The following is a 16574-nucleotide window of genomic DNA, read 5'->3' on the forward strand; positions in this document are numbered from 1 at the left end:
GCCTTTGTTATAATGAGACTTAGTTTTGCCTTTTTGCCTGGTAGCAATATTAGAAAATTGAGTGGTGTTCAGATGAATTTAAAACCCATAATCAGGGTAATGAGATATTTTATCTGAAATCTCCAGTGTTTGTGGTTTATCAGAGTACAAGAATACAGAAGTTGCAAGGTATAGTTCTCATCTGCATGGAGACAAAGAGCCTAGGAACTAAATTTGTAATTGCTCTTCAAAGGCTAATTTGATTGGCAGAAAATATTGAGGACACTCAGGTTTGATGACATATTTTCATAAGTAGTATTTGATATAGCCAGACAAGCTTCTTTGGGTAAATCCGATATCTTTTATTAGAGCAACTCAGTAAAAGATATCAGATTTACCCAAAGAGCCATGTCTGCCTATGTCCTTAGACCAACACGGGTATAACCTACACCCCTGACATTTGATAAAGCCTTCACTCAGTGTGCACTTGTACCTACCTTAATGCACATTTCACAGATACAGTAAACTGACTGCAAAGCCTGCCTCATAGTTATACTTCAGACATGACCTTTGAATTATGTAACCAAAATCCTTAATTAGAAGCAACTAAAAATAGAAGGAGCAGCTTGAAATTATGTGAATCTGGCTTCTTTAACATCCTGTCTCTGTATAGATTTGAGTCAGTAATTTACAGTGAGTGAAATCCTAGAACCACTGAAGCGAATGGTAAAACCACCTTTGACTTTACGGAGGTCAGAATTTCACTCAGTCTGACACCAGAAATGTGTGTCTGGAGGTAAACCGAAACTTGTGTTGTGTAGGATTCCTCATAGTGGAGTAAGATGTCATGAAGTCTGATTGTTCTAATAGAAGCCGCACACCTTTTTTTTTTTTTTAATAGATTTAAGAAAATGTCAGAAATAAAGAAAAAAAAGCTTGCAAAATATTTGAAACTGACATGATTCCTAAAATTACCTGAAATTGACACTGGTTAGCAAACGAATTCAGTAAGAGCAATGATTTCAATTATTTGTGTTACCGTAGGGTTTGCAATTTGCTAGGTATTGCCCATGCGATGCAGCCCGGTTGGAAATTTGTTTGCAATACCGGTAACCTGTTACCCATTCATATTTGTTCAAATCTGAAAGTGACTTTTGATTTCACTTTTTCTGGTCCCTTTTTCATTAGCAGTTAATTATCTCCATTATCTAGAGCAAACTTTTGTCAGATGGTTGAATAGTTATTAAAATAGAATATCAAAGGATATATTAAGCGATCAGTTCACATTTAGTTGCTTAGCTGTATGTGTCATCCAGTCAGCAAAGGGGAACAGAAGGAATATTTCATGTTTTATGGAACTAACCAGTACAGTACAAATAAAGAACACTTCTTTTGAATGTACTCTTGAAGTATGTACCGTGTAGATTGGCTGCGTATATCACGGGGGTTGTTTCTGTTCTGTAATTATAATTAAGTGACACAAAGAACCAGTAAGAGCCAGTGTTGAATTACAAATTTCGAAAGTGGACTTTTTTATAAATAATCTGTGTTTCCAAATTCCTACAAAAAATTCACCTAGTAAACAGCCTTGAGAATTTTGTGATATCTTTGTGAACAATTTACAAGAAGAAAAGTAAAATTTCAGGAGTTAAATGTGTGTCACAGATTCTTTTTTCATATATGCTGCTACATGATTTTAACCTTATCCTAATATGCAGTACTCTCTTGGGAGCTTTATCCAAAGATTACTATTGGCTCTTGAAGTCTAATAATCGATTCCAGTTGGCTTTGTTCAGTGCCCCTTTTCCTAAAGCCCTATGATTCTGACTTGTGCCAAGAGGCATGTTTAAAGTGAGACATCCTCCATTATGCAACATTAGCTGCTAACAGGTGCCTCTGTCTATTAGCTAAAAAAACTCTGGCTTACATCTCATTGAAGTCCAAAATACATTACACTAATATTTGATGCTTTTAAATAAATAAAAAAAATTCCCCTCCATCTTACCCTGGAAAAAAGTGTGCGTGCACACTCATAAAACTCTACACCTCATACAACTCTACACCTCTGCTTTGCCTCAGGTTTCATAGATTTCATAGATTTCATAGACATCAGGGCTGGAAGGGACCTCGGGAGATCATCGAGTCCAGCCCCCTGCCCAAAGGGCAGGAAGTCAGCTGGGGTCATAGGATCCCAGCAAGATAAGCATCCAATTTACTCTTGAAGGTGTTCAATGTAGGCGCTTGAACCACCTCCACTGGCAGACTGTTCCAGACCTTGGGGGCTCAGACAGTAAAGAAATTCTTCCTTATGTCCAGCCTGAAACGGTCTTGCAGGAGTTTGTGACCGTTCGACCTCGTCATCCCTTGGGGTGCTCTGGTGAACAGATGTTCCCCCAGATCCTGGTGGTCACCCCTGAGAAACTTATAGGTGGCCATCAGATCACCCCGAGCCTGCGCTTTTCCAGGCTAAAGAGTCCCGTGGCTCTCAGCCTGTCATCGTAAGATCTGTTTTCCTGACCTCTGATCATGCGCGTGGCTCTCCTCTGGACTCTCTCAAGCTTCTCCACATCCTTTTTGAATTGTGGAGCCCAAAACTGGACGCAGTACTCCAGCTGCGGCCTCATTAAGGCCGAGTGCAAGGGGAGAATGACGTCCCGGGATTTGCTCGAGAAGCATCTATGGATGCACGCCAGCGTTTTGGTCGCTTTACCAGCTGCAGCATCGCATTAGCTGCTTGCTAGCTGGCAATATAAGGGGTTTGCATATATTCTTGAATAATAGTAATACAAATGTCTGGGTGGGTTAGTCATCTGTTTGCTAAGGTTAATTTGGTACGTTCTTTTTTTAAAGTGACTTTTTACTGTTACCACGTTTTAAATAAATAGATATTCATTATATATTATAAACTTTGAATCCCTCTCATGTCATTATGAGAGACTACATTGTTTATAGAAGATAAATATAATTATAATAAATATGATAATCTAATTGGTATATAATTATTTTTTGTGTGTACATAGAAAAATACTACTTTTTGCTAGAAAATTAGGTCCTTTGTCAAATTAGTTATTGTAACTGGAAATATTGATCCAGATCCTGAAGATGTGTTAAGGGGGCATCCAGTGAAGTCAGTGAAAGGTGCATCTGCACTGAGGTTTTGGCATCGGAAATCCAGAAGCAACTCAGTCTTCCCCCAAATACAAATTGTGGTTGGTCTGTTTAGCTGCAAGCACCTCTCCTGCTGTGCTCTAGAGCAGGGGTGGCCAACCTGGGGCACAAGCAGCACGAGTGGCATGGACAGCCTCTGGGTGTGCGATTCTGCAGGTCACGGAGAGACAGGAAGCAAAAGGCGGGAGATCGGGCAGGGAGCATGGGGCAAGAAGCAGAAAGCAGAGCAGCAGCAGAAGGGGATCGGAGTAGCACTCGGGGAGGGTGGGAAGCTCACCTGCGACGTGCCTGCCCAAAAGGTAGGCCCGCAGTGTTGTAGAGGAACGGGAGTTTTCCATAACAGTTATTTTGCTGTCATTGCTGATTTCTCTTGCGGGTGCCATTTCTCAGATAAAAAACACAAAACTAAGCAATGCCTCCCCAAAAGGCTGAACGTTGTCTTCTGAACCAGAAGGAAAGCATAAGACTAACCACATATCCTTCTTTGCTAATTGCCAGCATGGTGTAGTGTTGTTTTGAATCCATTCCCAACTGTTACTACAGTTTATTTTAAAGCAGGGAAGATGGTTGTTTGGCTATTCATACTAGCCTGACCAATTAAGTACCATGCAGCAAATCTGCCAGAGCAGCTGATTTTCAGCTGACCTGGGTAATACTTTTAAATAGGCATGTTTAGAGAAACAATTAAATTATGTGGTGTCTGCAGTTCCTTGCTGCGTTGGGGTCTGTTCTGTTTTTCTAAGACATACTCGAAGATCTCCTAATAGCCAGCCGTCACGTGCTCACATATGCACTTTCTCATAGCCCTAAGAAAGTTGATTCTTTTCAATGGCTTCCTCTGTAACTGAAAGCAACCCAAACCCCTTCCCCTAGCCTTTAATTTGCAAATTCAACGCATTGAAATTCAGAATCTGCACATGAGCTTTGCCACTAGGCTATATTTGACAGAAAACAATTTCTTTTGCCCCTGCCAGAGCTTATTAATATGCATGGGGGACTGAAGTTTCATGAAGATTTCTTGTAAATAAATGTACCGGCATTTTAAGAGCACTAGAGAACATTTTGCTGTCAATAAAATTATACGTTAAATGAAATGGAGGCAGCTTAAAAGACAAATGGGAATGCAGAGTTCATATCTGCAGTTTTCAAAACGTTATCATATTTTTAAATGGTCTTTACGAACTTCTGTATACAGAATTTTAATTCCTGTACCTGAGCTCCATTTTATCATGTCTGGATGCATTTTCAATTGAAGGCTTAATGTTAAACGATGAATAGAGAGAAGTTCCAAAGTATATTTTCAAACGGTCCATTTCTCAGTTACAGTTTTTTCATATTCAGCTCTTAATGTTTGGTTTAATTCACTCAGGAAGGTTTTCCTCCTTGCTTTCTTTCTAATGCCCTTTATTTTGTTAATTGATAGTTCACATGGAAATATTATTGTAATAGTGGGTGTTGACACACATGCAGTAACTTTATTTTCATCGTGTGAATTGTTCCTTTAAAGAGCTTTCTGATGTGAAATGAGTTATAACATAGAAAAACGAGGTCAGAAGCTGGTGATAGGCATCTGAGTTTAGATGAAATGGGAAACTCCCTGAAATGGTTTTTCTCAAACAGGAAAAAAATCTGTCCCTAAACTTAAGCTGAACTCATTAATTTCCAAACTTTGAGACTGTAGGATATATGTGTGCATGTTCATATGCATCTTGAGTCCTGTTCTGGAACAGGGCAAGCCTGTTCAAATGGAATTAGCACTTCAGGTTTTAAACCAAAGTGAGCAGGTTTTATTCAAATAAGCATCGGATAGGGTATGTCCATACGAGTGCGCACATGCAGTTTGTGGCGCCGCAGATCTGTCTGCAGTGCTGCAAACCACATGTGCTACATATGCATGCCTTCACTGCGCTGCTGATTAGCAGCATGGTGGGTTTTCTGGACATTGGGAGATCCCAGTATCAAAAAAAAGAAATAGGGGCGGGCGGTTGGGTAGCGCACATGATGGCGGCATGTGCCACCCGAAACCAGAGCCTGGCTGGGCACTCTGGCTGCTGGCCAAGCTATGAGCACCACTGCTGAAGCCCCGGGAGGTCCCAGGACAATGGGTAAGGCTGCTGGGGATGGCCCAGGTGCTGGCCTCAGCCTCCCCTACCCCACCCTGGGCACCTTGCTGCATGCCAGTGTGTGCGCCGGGGGCGTTCCACAGGGACAAGTAGCAGTGGCACAACTGTGTGCCACTCCTGTTTGCTCCCAGAGATACACATGTGTGTGATCCTCTGGACAGGCCACAGAGTACCAATCACTTATTCTGACTTCAGTGCAAAAAATGAGGAAATTGCCATTAAAATGCCTTAATTTATGAAGGAAAGGGAACTACAGAAAACGTATCCATCAGTTCATGCAACCCTGAATTTCTTTCAGCTATGTTAATGGGAGGATGAGGCTATAAAGCTGTAGAAACAAGTGCTGTGTAATAGCCACAAAGACGGGACCAGTTTTCCACGCATCTGTAATTGCTCCAGGTTGGTTGGTATTTTGAAACTTATCGGGCACTCTGTCCGATAAGCATTTTCATTTCCCTCCTTAAAATTAAGTGAGAGCAACCTTTCAGAGAACTTCAATAAGGCCTAATCATTAGCGCGGCCTCAAAAATGTATGTTGTATCACCCCCCAAAATTAAATGCTAAACAGTCTGTAAAGACCTGTAAAGCAAAATAATATTACTACCAGAATAAATTATTTCTTTTTGCTCCTTAATTCAAAGCCTTATTCTTGTAAAACGGATGCTAAATGCCAATAGTAAAAGCCCTCTTGACCATCATTTCACCACATTGTAAGGCTTCTTTGAGACGAGTGCTCTGCTCCCAATATTTCAGTGTTTATCAGTCCTTTACATTTTTTTCAAGCCATAGATTTATGTTGGAGAGGTACAACAGGCTAAGAAACTAAGGGAAAATGCCAAATTTCTCAGGGAAGTTTTAAACCATGTCATTACAAGGAAAATCCTCAATTATTATGACTTGGAATTGCCCCTTTAAAGGCAGTGAAGCTATGCCCATGAACACCGGCTGAATATTGGGCCCTGTGGATAAACATGAGCTTACTTTGAAAGGGAGTCCTCTATCAACGTGCCAATACGAGTATGGGGTGGGTTGCAAAGCAGGATCCCTGAAAATAACCCATTGCTCCATGTTCCATATCCAGGAGTAAGAGAAAATAGTTCGGTCTCTGAATCTAGTCAATCTTCACTCCTCTGTTGCGGGTATCGCCAAGTGTGTAAGCAATGGCGAATTTTGAGAGGTGAAGATCCGTCTCCTGAGAGCCTGACTAGGATCACCAAAAGTAGGACATGGTCTGCAATAAAGTTGTCCAACAGGCAGCCTGCAGACTTACCTGCTGGGCCCTGGCTCACCTGGTGCAGCTGTGTGTTGGGGATCCCCTGCTCCTGAGGGCTTAGAAGTTGGACAGCCCTGGTTTGCAATATCGGTTCGCGTCAAGCGATGAGAGATTTGTATTGATGACCTAGATGAGAAAGATGCTATCTTCTCTAAAACATACAGCGACCCAAATGACTGTATGACCCAAATACGTTCGATGATCAGAATCTCACATTCACTACCTTGCATTTGGTCTGTGTGCCAATTCATTCCTCAATGAATATAAACCATTTTTACATTTAAAATATGTCTTACTTCCATGACCAGTTGCAGCATCAAATGATCTTGGTGTATTGTATGTAAACCACCTAGCACTCACTTATCAAGGATATCAGGGAATTACATGAAGACTTTTATCAAAAGAGGCCTGTCATTTCAAGGATTGAAAAAGCCACCTGATTTTATGAAATTGAGAGGAGGCAAAAGCGAGTTAGAAGTAACCAGTGTCTTCTGAAAACATTTTCTAATGATGAATGTTTCTTCTTAAAGTTTGAAGGATTTGAATGGCATATAATGGAAATGCACTTCACTTGCAATAAAGGATTCAGTAAGCATTTTAACCAAGGCTTTTCTTTCTAGAGAAAAGAGGGAGAAATAAGGTCCATTTTTATGTTCTGGTTTTATAGTTTCTGATAGTATTTTTATTTCACATTTATTTCTAAGATACCCTGAATAGGTAGTGTTCCTGCATTTTTCTTCAGGTCAAGACTTTTCTAAAACATCTTAGAAGTTTTTTTGAGGTAAGCTCATATCTACATGAAGTGGGATCTTGCACAGTAATGCTGATGTCTTTTCAAAATATAGGGAGGAAAGCATAGGAAACTGAAGCAAGAAAGACGTGATAAAAGCTGCATTTTTAGTGCAAACATAGTGGAGTGCAGTAAAAATGATTTTATGACCAAGGAGGTTGTCTTTGGACTGTTGATTTGACCCCAAGTGACCAAAAAGAGAAGCCTCTAGCAAGTACTTTAATTAGCCTAAACATGTTGTTTAATAAAGAGTCAACCAAAATGTTGATGTAACAACATTTCCTAAAGACATTTTGAGCTTTTCATGTTTAGTGCAGATGAGTTTGTAGTGATCTAATATACAGCTAAACTACCGTAATTTTATTAATAACTATTTTCACATCAACACTGAGGTTTACATCTGTTGTACAACAGCTGATTAAGGCAAGTCATTTTATCTGTGTTATAAGTAGGAATAAACCGTGATTGCTTCAAGTAATGCAAAAACCTCAAGCCTTATGTGCCTTTATCTGCAATTAAGGCTCAGCACTTCAAAGAGTGGAAAGCTGTACTTGAATTTGGGCTTACAGTTTCACCTGTTGCTCATTTTTATAATCTTTGCCGTTGATTTTTAAAAAACAAACAAAATGTGTAAATTTATATTAGTATTTCACGTTGTGGAAGACTTCCCTGCATGCCATGTAGAGAAGCAGGAAGTTGTGCATGGCTTGATAAATAAACTTAATTATGCTTTACCTTTTTTTGGTGGGTTTTGCTCCATCTTGCAGGCTGGCTAATGGAGGTGTGAGCACGCCAAGACCCTCTTTTGAACAAGCCCCTGGGGAGAGATGTTCTGTTTCTAGGCAGCTGCTAAAAGGTCAGCACTGGTTAGTAAGGCAGATTAATTTTAATTAACAGTATGATGTGCTACAGCATGAATGAGCAGAAAGAAACCGGCTCCTTTGTGTTGCCTGTGTCACTGAGGACGGAAGAGACTGATTGCAAGTGTATGGACCTAGGACTGCTTTCTGAGTAAGTTGGAGTGAGATGCATGTTATTACGACTGCATGTGTAAATGAAATAATTAGCAGTTTAATATTGAGGGTAATATACACCTAATTAATTTTGTTGAAGCAAATTTGAGATTAATTGAAGCAACCAAATAACATGTTTGTTAGAGATTTGGAACCTAATTGAAAATATAAGGGAACCTGAAGAGACTGTCTGATTGCAATTTGAAAATGTATTTCAAGCTAGTGGTTCTCTAACCTCTTGTTTTATTATCAGGAGATTGGCAGAGGGTACAATACTCTGGATGGTGAATAAATCATTCAAATGCTCCCCAACTCTTAAGCAGTTAATTCTCTCTAGGGCTCTAGTCCGGTGATTTACTTTTAATTTGGCTTTGCGTTTTTGTAGACGCCTCTGAGAGCATTGATTAGAGTTTGGTTTTTTTTCCTGCAAGTGAGAGGAGTAGTCTAAATAGCTTGCTTATATTTCTGAAGCTTTTTCTGGGATGTATTAACTTTTAAACAGTTTGTGTTTTGCTCCCTTGAAAATGCAGGGGAACGTTTCTTCATCGGCTCTTCAGGACTTCAGGTAGATGTCAGGTAGAATGGCTCCTACACCAGTCAGGAGCTAGCCGGTCCAGTTTCTAAAAGTGCCCATTGCTTCTGGTTGTCTCTGTCTTAAGTAAGTGACTTGGGATACCAACAAATGTATACACCAAAAATCAGTGACCATATTCTGGAGCGTGTATGAGGTCTCTGTTCCTCAGTTTTTCCATGTGTTAAATGGGTGTGACCATCCAGCAGGCTGCACGTGCACTGAGATCTTTAGCCAACAAGTGATGTGAAGTAATGAAAATCTTTCACTCTTTCATATGACTGATTTTTTTTATCTAGAGCTGGCAGCATGTGGCGCATATGTGTGTGCATTTGGGCGATACAGACATGGCATATGTAACAGTAATAGCTGCATGATAAATTTGCATTTATCAGCCTTGTCTGTATTCTTCCCACTAATCTTTCCTATCTAGAATGACTTTGGATATTCCAAACCTCAAGACAGCATCGCACAGTCACTAAAAAAAGCCAAATAGAGAATCTTTTTTCCTGAAGTGTGGAATTTCTTCCTCACAAATTACATTGGTCCACAGATATTGGGCCTTTAACTTTCCACTGTTTCCTTCTAATCTCCTTCTCCATCTGTTTATGCACACTCCACTTGCCTTATGTTGTATACTTAGATCATTAACTCTTTGCAATAGACCCAGTCTCTCTTTTTTGTACTGCTGGTTTATATGGTGCCTACTACAATTGTCTGCTGGTCCAGGCCCAGAGCCCCAGCCATCAGCCCAATGAAAGTAAATCATTACGAAAATATGTTGACAATATTTGAATAACAACTTTGATTAATAAAATATTAGACACGGTGATTTGTTATCGTTAAGTGCTCTTTAAGTAAAGGGCAAGCTGCATAATTTAAGTACATGTGCACACTTACTAGAGAAAAGGGGGAAAGAGGCTGCATTTGTACATGAATATTTAGTGTTTTTAGAAGAGCACACCTGTAACTAATCTTAATTAAGGAATATCCTATTGAGACCTAGCAGAATATATTGATGATTGACAAAAGATTTTTGAAGATGTCCCATAAATACGGTATGCTGTATTTTATTTTGGTGAATTATATAGAATATGGAATTAGATTCTTGTTCTATTTTGTTTTCAAGAAGCTAGTTGGAACGACAAATTCAGAAACGACACAGGTACAGATTTAGATATCCTGAGCACTTGATGCATTTGTTGCTAGCTAACCCGTGGTTAGAAATCCCCTGTCTTCATGTAGACCCTTAGTTAATCAACGTGCTTTTCTCTCTCTCTTCTTCTTCTTTTAGCCTAAGAAAGGAAGAGTTATCTTTTCCTTCTAAACAGTTAGATGAAAATGTTTCTGGTAAAAAATTAATAGAGAGGTTAAAATTATGATGTCAGACTTTGATATCAATCTCAATCATATAAAATACCCCTAAGAGGCAGTTCTTTTCTTTTCGGAAGTGGCACTGGAGTTCTGTTTAGCATTCATTATTCTAAAATGATAGTTAAGGAAAAATAAGCAAAAAGGAAAAAAAAAAAAAAAGGCTTGTGAGCTTGTTTGGCGTTACATATAGTGCTTTTCATCCATCTTTAAATGCCACAGGACTGAATTTTTCACCTGCTGGGCCATGCAGTTACCATGACAACTGCTGATCTTCCTGTTTGCAATCCTGTCCTCTTTGTGCATTGCAATAAGGCAAGCTTGTTAAGATATATTTATGGAAGCTGTTCCACTTAATTTCATTTTAATTATCAGTGAAATAGGATAAGGGATGGATGTACTTGAAACGGACTATTTAATGAAGGTTGATAGGAGCCAGCTATATAGTTGTACAATGTCCACCACTGGTCTGTAGGTAGAATATTAGTATGCATTGTCATGGTAAGACCTTGTACGCTATTCTTTTGAGAAAATCCAAGGTCATGCTGGAATCTACCAAGTTGCAGTATAGCCTGTCAATCAGAGAAAAGAGTATCTATATAATATAATAATATAACATATAATGTTGATATAAGTAGTAGCAGAGTAATGTTCTTTTGCACTTCTGTTCTTATCAAATTCCGCGTGGTCATCAAAGCGTTTTTCTTTGAGTCTGCCTGTAGTTGATGTATTTCGTCTCTTCCTCCCATTAGCAAAATTAAAGTGAGCGTAGAAAGGGGGTAGTAAATTCCTCGCTAATTAATTGACACAAATGGAAATTCAGGTGCGCATGGCTGGAATAGTATTACCCTGAGCTCAGTTTTCAGGTGTGGATACATTAAGTCAGGGCTGTCCAACTAGCAGTGCACAAGGGGTCAAGTTGAAGCCCTCAGGCTCCTGCTTGGCCACGGGTCCCACCCCACAACACACACACAACTCTGGCTGTAACAGCAGGGAGAGTTTCCAGGCTTCCCCTCACTTGTTGGTTTTCACTACCTGCACCCACCCCAGGGAGCGGGTACTGCAGCACAGCATGGCACGGGATGCTAAAGGTGAGCCTAAGGCTGCGTGGTACAGACCTGGGGAGGGGAGCAGCCACGGGCACATGATGTGTGGGCTCCCGCATGGTGTGCAGCCCAGGGGAGGCCTGTGACTCATTATGATGCAGCTTACAGTAAGTTTGTCCCCTTTCGGCTTAGAAGCTAGGCCGCCCTGCCATATGTGATGCCCAAGTGGTGCTTTTGACACAATCGGGCAGGCAAGCTTCTTTGGGTAGATGTGATATCTTCTAGCTATTATAAAACAGTTTCTTTATATATGACTGGTCAAAAGGCACAGACACAAGTGACAATTTTTGCCTGATCTGGCCCCTGAAAGCACTCTACAGCCATGATCAAACACAAGTGCATGGCTGCAAAGCACTTTAAAAGGGCCTGATCTCGCAACAATCTGGACCCTCATTACATCGACGGATTTAGATGGCTGGCTAACTGAGGGGCCAGTGAAGGTATTCTTGAGCGTTTTGTATCTGTGCCTTCTAGGCCCACAGGTTTCAACTAATCTGTATGGTATTCAGCAGCTTGCAAAAATGGACCCTGATGTGAATTATTTTGTATAATCACAGGTGGTGTTACCTACAGTAGAGGTATATTCTTGTCTTCCAATATGCTTGTTGCCCATCATAGTGCAGTCCTCTCTCCATGAGTGTATAACAAAAGCATCTGCTTCACCACACGTTCTTCCTCTAATTAGGAATTTTTTTTAAAAACAAACAAACCAAAAAAACCCCCTACCTTTGCTTAACAAACTTGAAATTGAGATTGCAATAGCAGAAGTAATGGAATTTTCCACACTGCATGATCTAGCTATCATCAGAGGCGTCTCTATACTGTTCATAACTGACAGTAAAATGAAGCATCCATTTGTCTATACTTAAAAATTTCTAGATTTTGATTAATGTTTTGATTGGGGAACCATCCATTTTGAATGGTTTGGGAAACCTTCCATTACTCTACATTGCCTTTTAATAATGAATGTGTGTGAATTTATGCCCTGTGAAATAGTTTGTCAAGTTGATTTCATTATTTTTTCTCATTTTCATGTGTTTCTCACATTTAGTGTGGTTTGAATCGGCAAGATATTTTTAAATCATCAAACCAGTCATGGAAGACCTGCCATCTGTCATTAGTGCTTTGATTTTCGTTTGGGAGTTGTGTGATATAACCCCAGATCACCTTCTCCATCTCCAGTTTCTGTCACTGTGAAGTTCCTCCAAGCACAGAGAGCACATTGTAGCATATTTTATACAAGAATTCATGTATATCCTGTTGCTAAAGACTTCCGTATAGGTCTGCAGCAGATCCATTCAGATCAAAGCTGTGATAATTTTTCCCAGTTGAGACTCTGACCCAATCCATAAGAGACAGAATTGAGATGAAGATGGTTTGCACTTCCATGGCAGCCTCCATCTGAAGACTTCAAGAACTGATTATATATTTGGCTTCACAACTTCCTTGTGTAAAAGGAAGCATTTTTACCATGCTCTTTACAGATTGTGGCAAGGCTACGCAACATCAAGGCCACAGAAAGAGCATAAGTCATCTTGTCTCTCATCTCGTTCATCTGCCTTCATGTCAAGGCTAACGTTCCTCTCCTCCCAAGCTCTAATACAATCTGTGACTTTAGCATCCTTCAAAATAATTCTGTTTTTATACACATGCAGTTACATATGTTATCCTGCTTTCCAATTATTTTTAAAAGCTAGGTCCTTAAGCTTAACCATTCACTAATAGGGACTCTTCTGAATTTGTATGTATTCAGTTACTTTTTAGTGGCTTAATGTCAGCATTAGACAGTTGCATAAAATATGGTGGGTTTTTTTAAAAGCATTTTTAAAGAATCCAGATCTAATAAGATATGAACATTGTCTTGGAAAAGGTCTTCAAGGGCAAAATGACACCAGAGGTGTAGCGAGATAATTCAGCACCTGGGATGGGGTAGGGAGAAGGGAAATTACTGACCACTGGAGATGGGGGAGGGAGGGAGGCTTACCTGCCCACCTTTCTATATTCTGGAGACAGCTGCTACTGTAGCAGCATGGGCTGGCTGCATTGCCCCTGTGGCATGGGCTCTCCAGTAGTTGCTCCGGGTGCCCTGTTCACCCCCTTTTATCCCTCTAGGAGATAATGTCCCTCCAGGGGGCCAGTTCCATTCTTCCCACCCCTCCCAGATACACTGTTGGGTGCAGGACTGCACCAGCATTTAATGCTTCCGTTCTTAATTGGTCCAGTAAGATTGAGCCTATTTCCTGAACTCCAATGAAATCCAGTTGGCATGCAGAAAATAAATTAATGCCAGCTGTACCTCTGGCAACACACATTTCTATTGCTAATATTTGTTTAACAAGAGTTAATAGTTTCCATGCCTGGACAGAGTTATAAAAAGAAATGTCTCAAATGCAACTAACTGTGACAGTTTTATTTTTAAATTAAGATAATGAGCAGCTCCTGGAACAAAGGGGGTTTTCTATAGAAGCATACCTAATTAGGATGGTAGCTACATAGATTACTATCCTGCGGTAGCATTATGTATTTTAGTGACTAGTGCATAGGTCTGGAAAGAAAAGATGGTTAGTCTTTCCGGCTGTGTAGATAATTTGTTGGTTGATGTTAGACAAGTTGCTTCATGGCTGTGGAATAACATAAACTAGAGGGATCCTTTCCCCACCCTCAAGCTGGGAGGTTGGCCTCATAGGAACAGGTCTGAAAGACCTGGCTCTGGTGTCCATGGGGATGTGTGCTCACATGCATGCAGAGTACATGCACTATTCCATGTTTTATTTGTTTCCATATTGCATTTGTCTCCAGTTGCTGCCTGCTGTTATGCTTGAAGAGCATTCGGTTAAGTCTTGTCTTAAGAGTTGCCCTGTTACTCGTGGTCTGATCTCACAGGGATCAGGAAACCTGCGTACTTCATAACTTTTTTCACAAATGTATTGAGCTCCATCTGAAAAAATAGTCAGATTTTCTGCCACTGGAGCTTCAGCTGGATACTGTTCCAGGTCCTCACTCTCCCAATGATTTGAAGCCTTTTTCTGATTTCTTTTTTTTTTATTTGTGGCCATTTGTTCTTGTGTCAGCATATCCTTCGTTTTAACGAGTTCTTTTCCATGTGACTTTTTTTTTTTAAACAAAGCAATTGTTTCCTCTCTTAGCCTTTTGTTTTCCAACCTAAATAAGATAACCTTTTTTTATTTTCCTCTTGTAAGGAAGACAATGCCTGCTGAGCCTGCTCCCTTCCAGACCCCTGCATGCTGCTACTGTCCTAACTACAGAAAATGCCCTTCTCTGTGGCCGCTGAGCCGCTGGCGTATGCTTCCAGCACAGTGCTACCACTAAGTTACTGCCTCCTCACCCCAATATCGGTTTCTGCCAATTGTCCCTGCTGCCGTTCTCCTGCCTGGTCTTGTTAAACTTGGATCCTTTTCCAGAACATGGTTGATTTTAGCTCTTCTTTTTTTTTTTTCCATCTTTCCCCACAGCTTTAGTACTACTTCCATCTCCCTTCTATTGTGGTGGAGAAGGGAACCCATAATCCCACCCAAACCCAACGTCTGCTGAGAGTGGGGGAATGTGCCACAAAAACAGTCGGCTTTTAATTAGGTATTTAACTGAGGTCTGCTTTTCCCGTAATCCTACAAAGCGGCTTAACAATTCAGTCAGTTCCTCCGTCGTGGAGGATAATATAAGAAGTTTGGCTCTCACTCCATTGAAGACTGTGAGATTGCCCCAGTGTGAGCTGGGAGAGAATTAGACCCTCCGTCCCTTTCTTTAATACAACTAAAGTTGTTTTAGTCAGGAGCGTGAGGTTTGAGAGCATGAATTAAAAGAACGTCTCTCCCGCTTAAAGGCCATTGTTTTCTCTTCAGTCTGTAAGCCTAATCAATTAACTCTCTGATGCCATCCAAGGGAAGGCAGGGTTGACACAAAGCTGCTTATAACAGGTTAAGAGTGATTCAGTTTTAAAGGGTGTGAAAATGTATTGCTGCTCTGGTTTCTGCGCACCTGTTTGGCGGTCAACTGATATCTTGGTGACACGGTGGCATTTAGATGCACTTTTATTTTAGCGGAAAGCCAGTGCATAGTTCAGTTAATCAGCATGGGTTAAGAAACGGTCTAACCACAGCCTCATGCCCAACCGTTTTAGAGCCTGTGTCAGTATATGACGGTTAATTGTTTGTCGTCATTTATTTTATGGGATTCTTTCTTCCTTTTGATTTAGATTACGTAGTAAGGGCCCCGTGAGCGCACCGTTCTTTGTGATAAAAGCCCCCAAATACAATATGTTCCCCTCTCGCCCAACAGCAGGTCGGAGTCCGTCATCTGACCTGGCGGCCTGCATCCCTACTTCCTCAAGCTCTTCTATGATCAGGGAAAAGAATTCGACCTTGTGTCATATCATGAATGCCAATAGGGTCAAGCACAGACATTACACTTTTACCAGTCTAAGTGATCGGAAACTGGTCTCAACTCATAATGGAACAGAAGTTTGGTGCACAGAGACTGGTCTAAAAATGGAGGAACCCAGTCTAAGGTAGACCTGGATCGATGTGCACCCAAACTTAATCGATTTAAGTTAGACCGGTGCATCAAACTTCAGTACCAGTTCCCCTATCAATTCAACTTAGGTTGCTGTCTGCTGGCATCCCAGGATCCTTTGTGGCCCCCCACTAGCCCTTCCTCACAAGGAGGCGCATTAGCACTCGCCCTGCTCTTGGGTGCTGCAGCCGAGCGGACTCTGCTCCTGCGCCGAGGCAGCACAGGCCCTTTCCAGCGTGGGTCCTCTCTGCAGCCCCACCTGCCTCTGGCTAGCTGTCAGCCACAGGCAGGCAGTAGGATGGGAGAAGGGAGGCATCTGTTTTCTCGTGATTAAGCCCTAGTACCTGGGCACCTCTGTCCCTAGGCCGTGCCCCGCACCCTATCACGAAGCACCCCGCGATGCACGCGCAGACTTGCCACGGAGCTCAGGAGAACCCTCGTGCTTAGGCGCGGCCCCGTGGAGCCCGAGCAGGATGCTGAGCACGGATGAGCACGCTGCCTCCTGCTGCCGTGTCGTCTGTCAGCCACGGGCATGTGTCAGCTGCAGACAGGCAGTGGATGGAGGCACGCTCACCCATGCCTGGGTGTCCAGTTGGACTTCAAGGGGCTGCACCCAAGCATGGGGCTTCTCCTGGGTGGGGTGATTTATA

The 16574-nt window shown here is 41.4% G+C and overlaps 1 protein-coding gene across 10 annotated transcripts in view; it reads left to right on the top strand.

The window, feature by feature from the left end:
* Positions 1-16574, top strand: part of RIMBP2 (RIMS binding protein 2) — a 328093-nt gene that overhangs the window by 170565 nt on the left and 140954 nt on the right. Inside the window, exon 1 of one of the 10 annotated variants that reach the window (XM_090061960.1) lies at positions 8296-8344. The exons of the other annotated variants lie outside the window; for them this stretch is intronic. The gene's annotated coding sequence lies outside the window, so the exon portion shown is untranslated. Of the gene's footprint in view, positions 1-8295; positions 8345-16574 lie in introns of those variants that run through there. 10 annotated transcript variants of the gene reach the window in all.

Source organism: Crocodylus siamensis, chromosome 9, assembly GCF_052110815.1.
Source record: "Crocodylus siamensis isolate JL-2025a chromosome 9, ASM5211081v1, whole genome shotgun sequence".
Taxonomy (NCBI): Eukaryota; Metazoa; Chordata; order Crocodylia; family Crocodylidae; genus Crocodylus; species Crocodylus siamensis.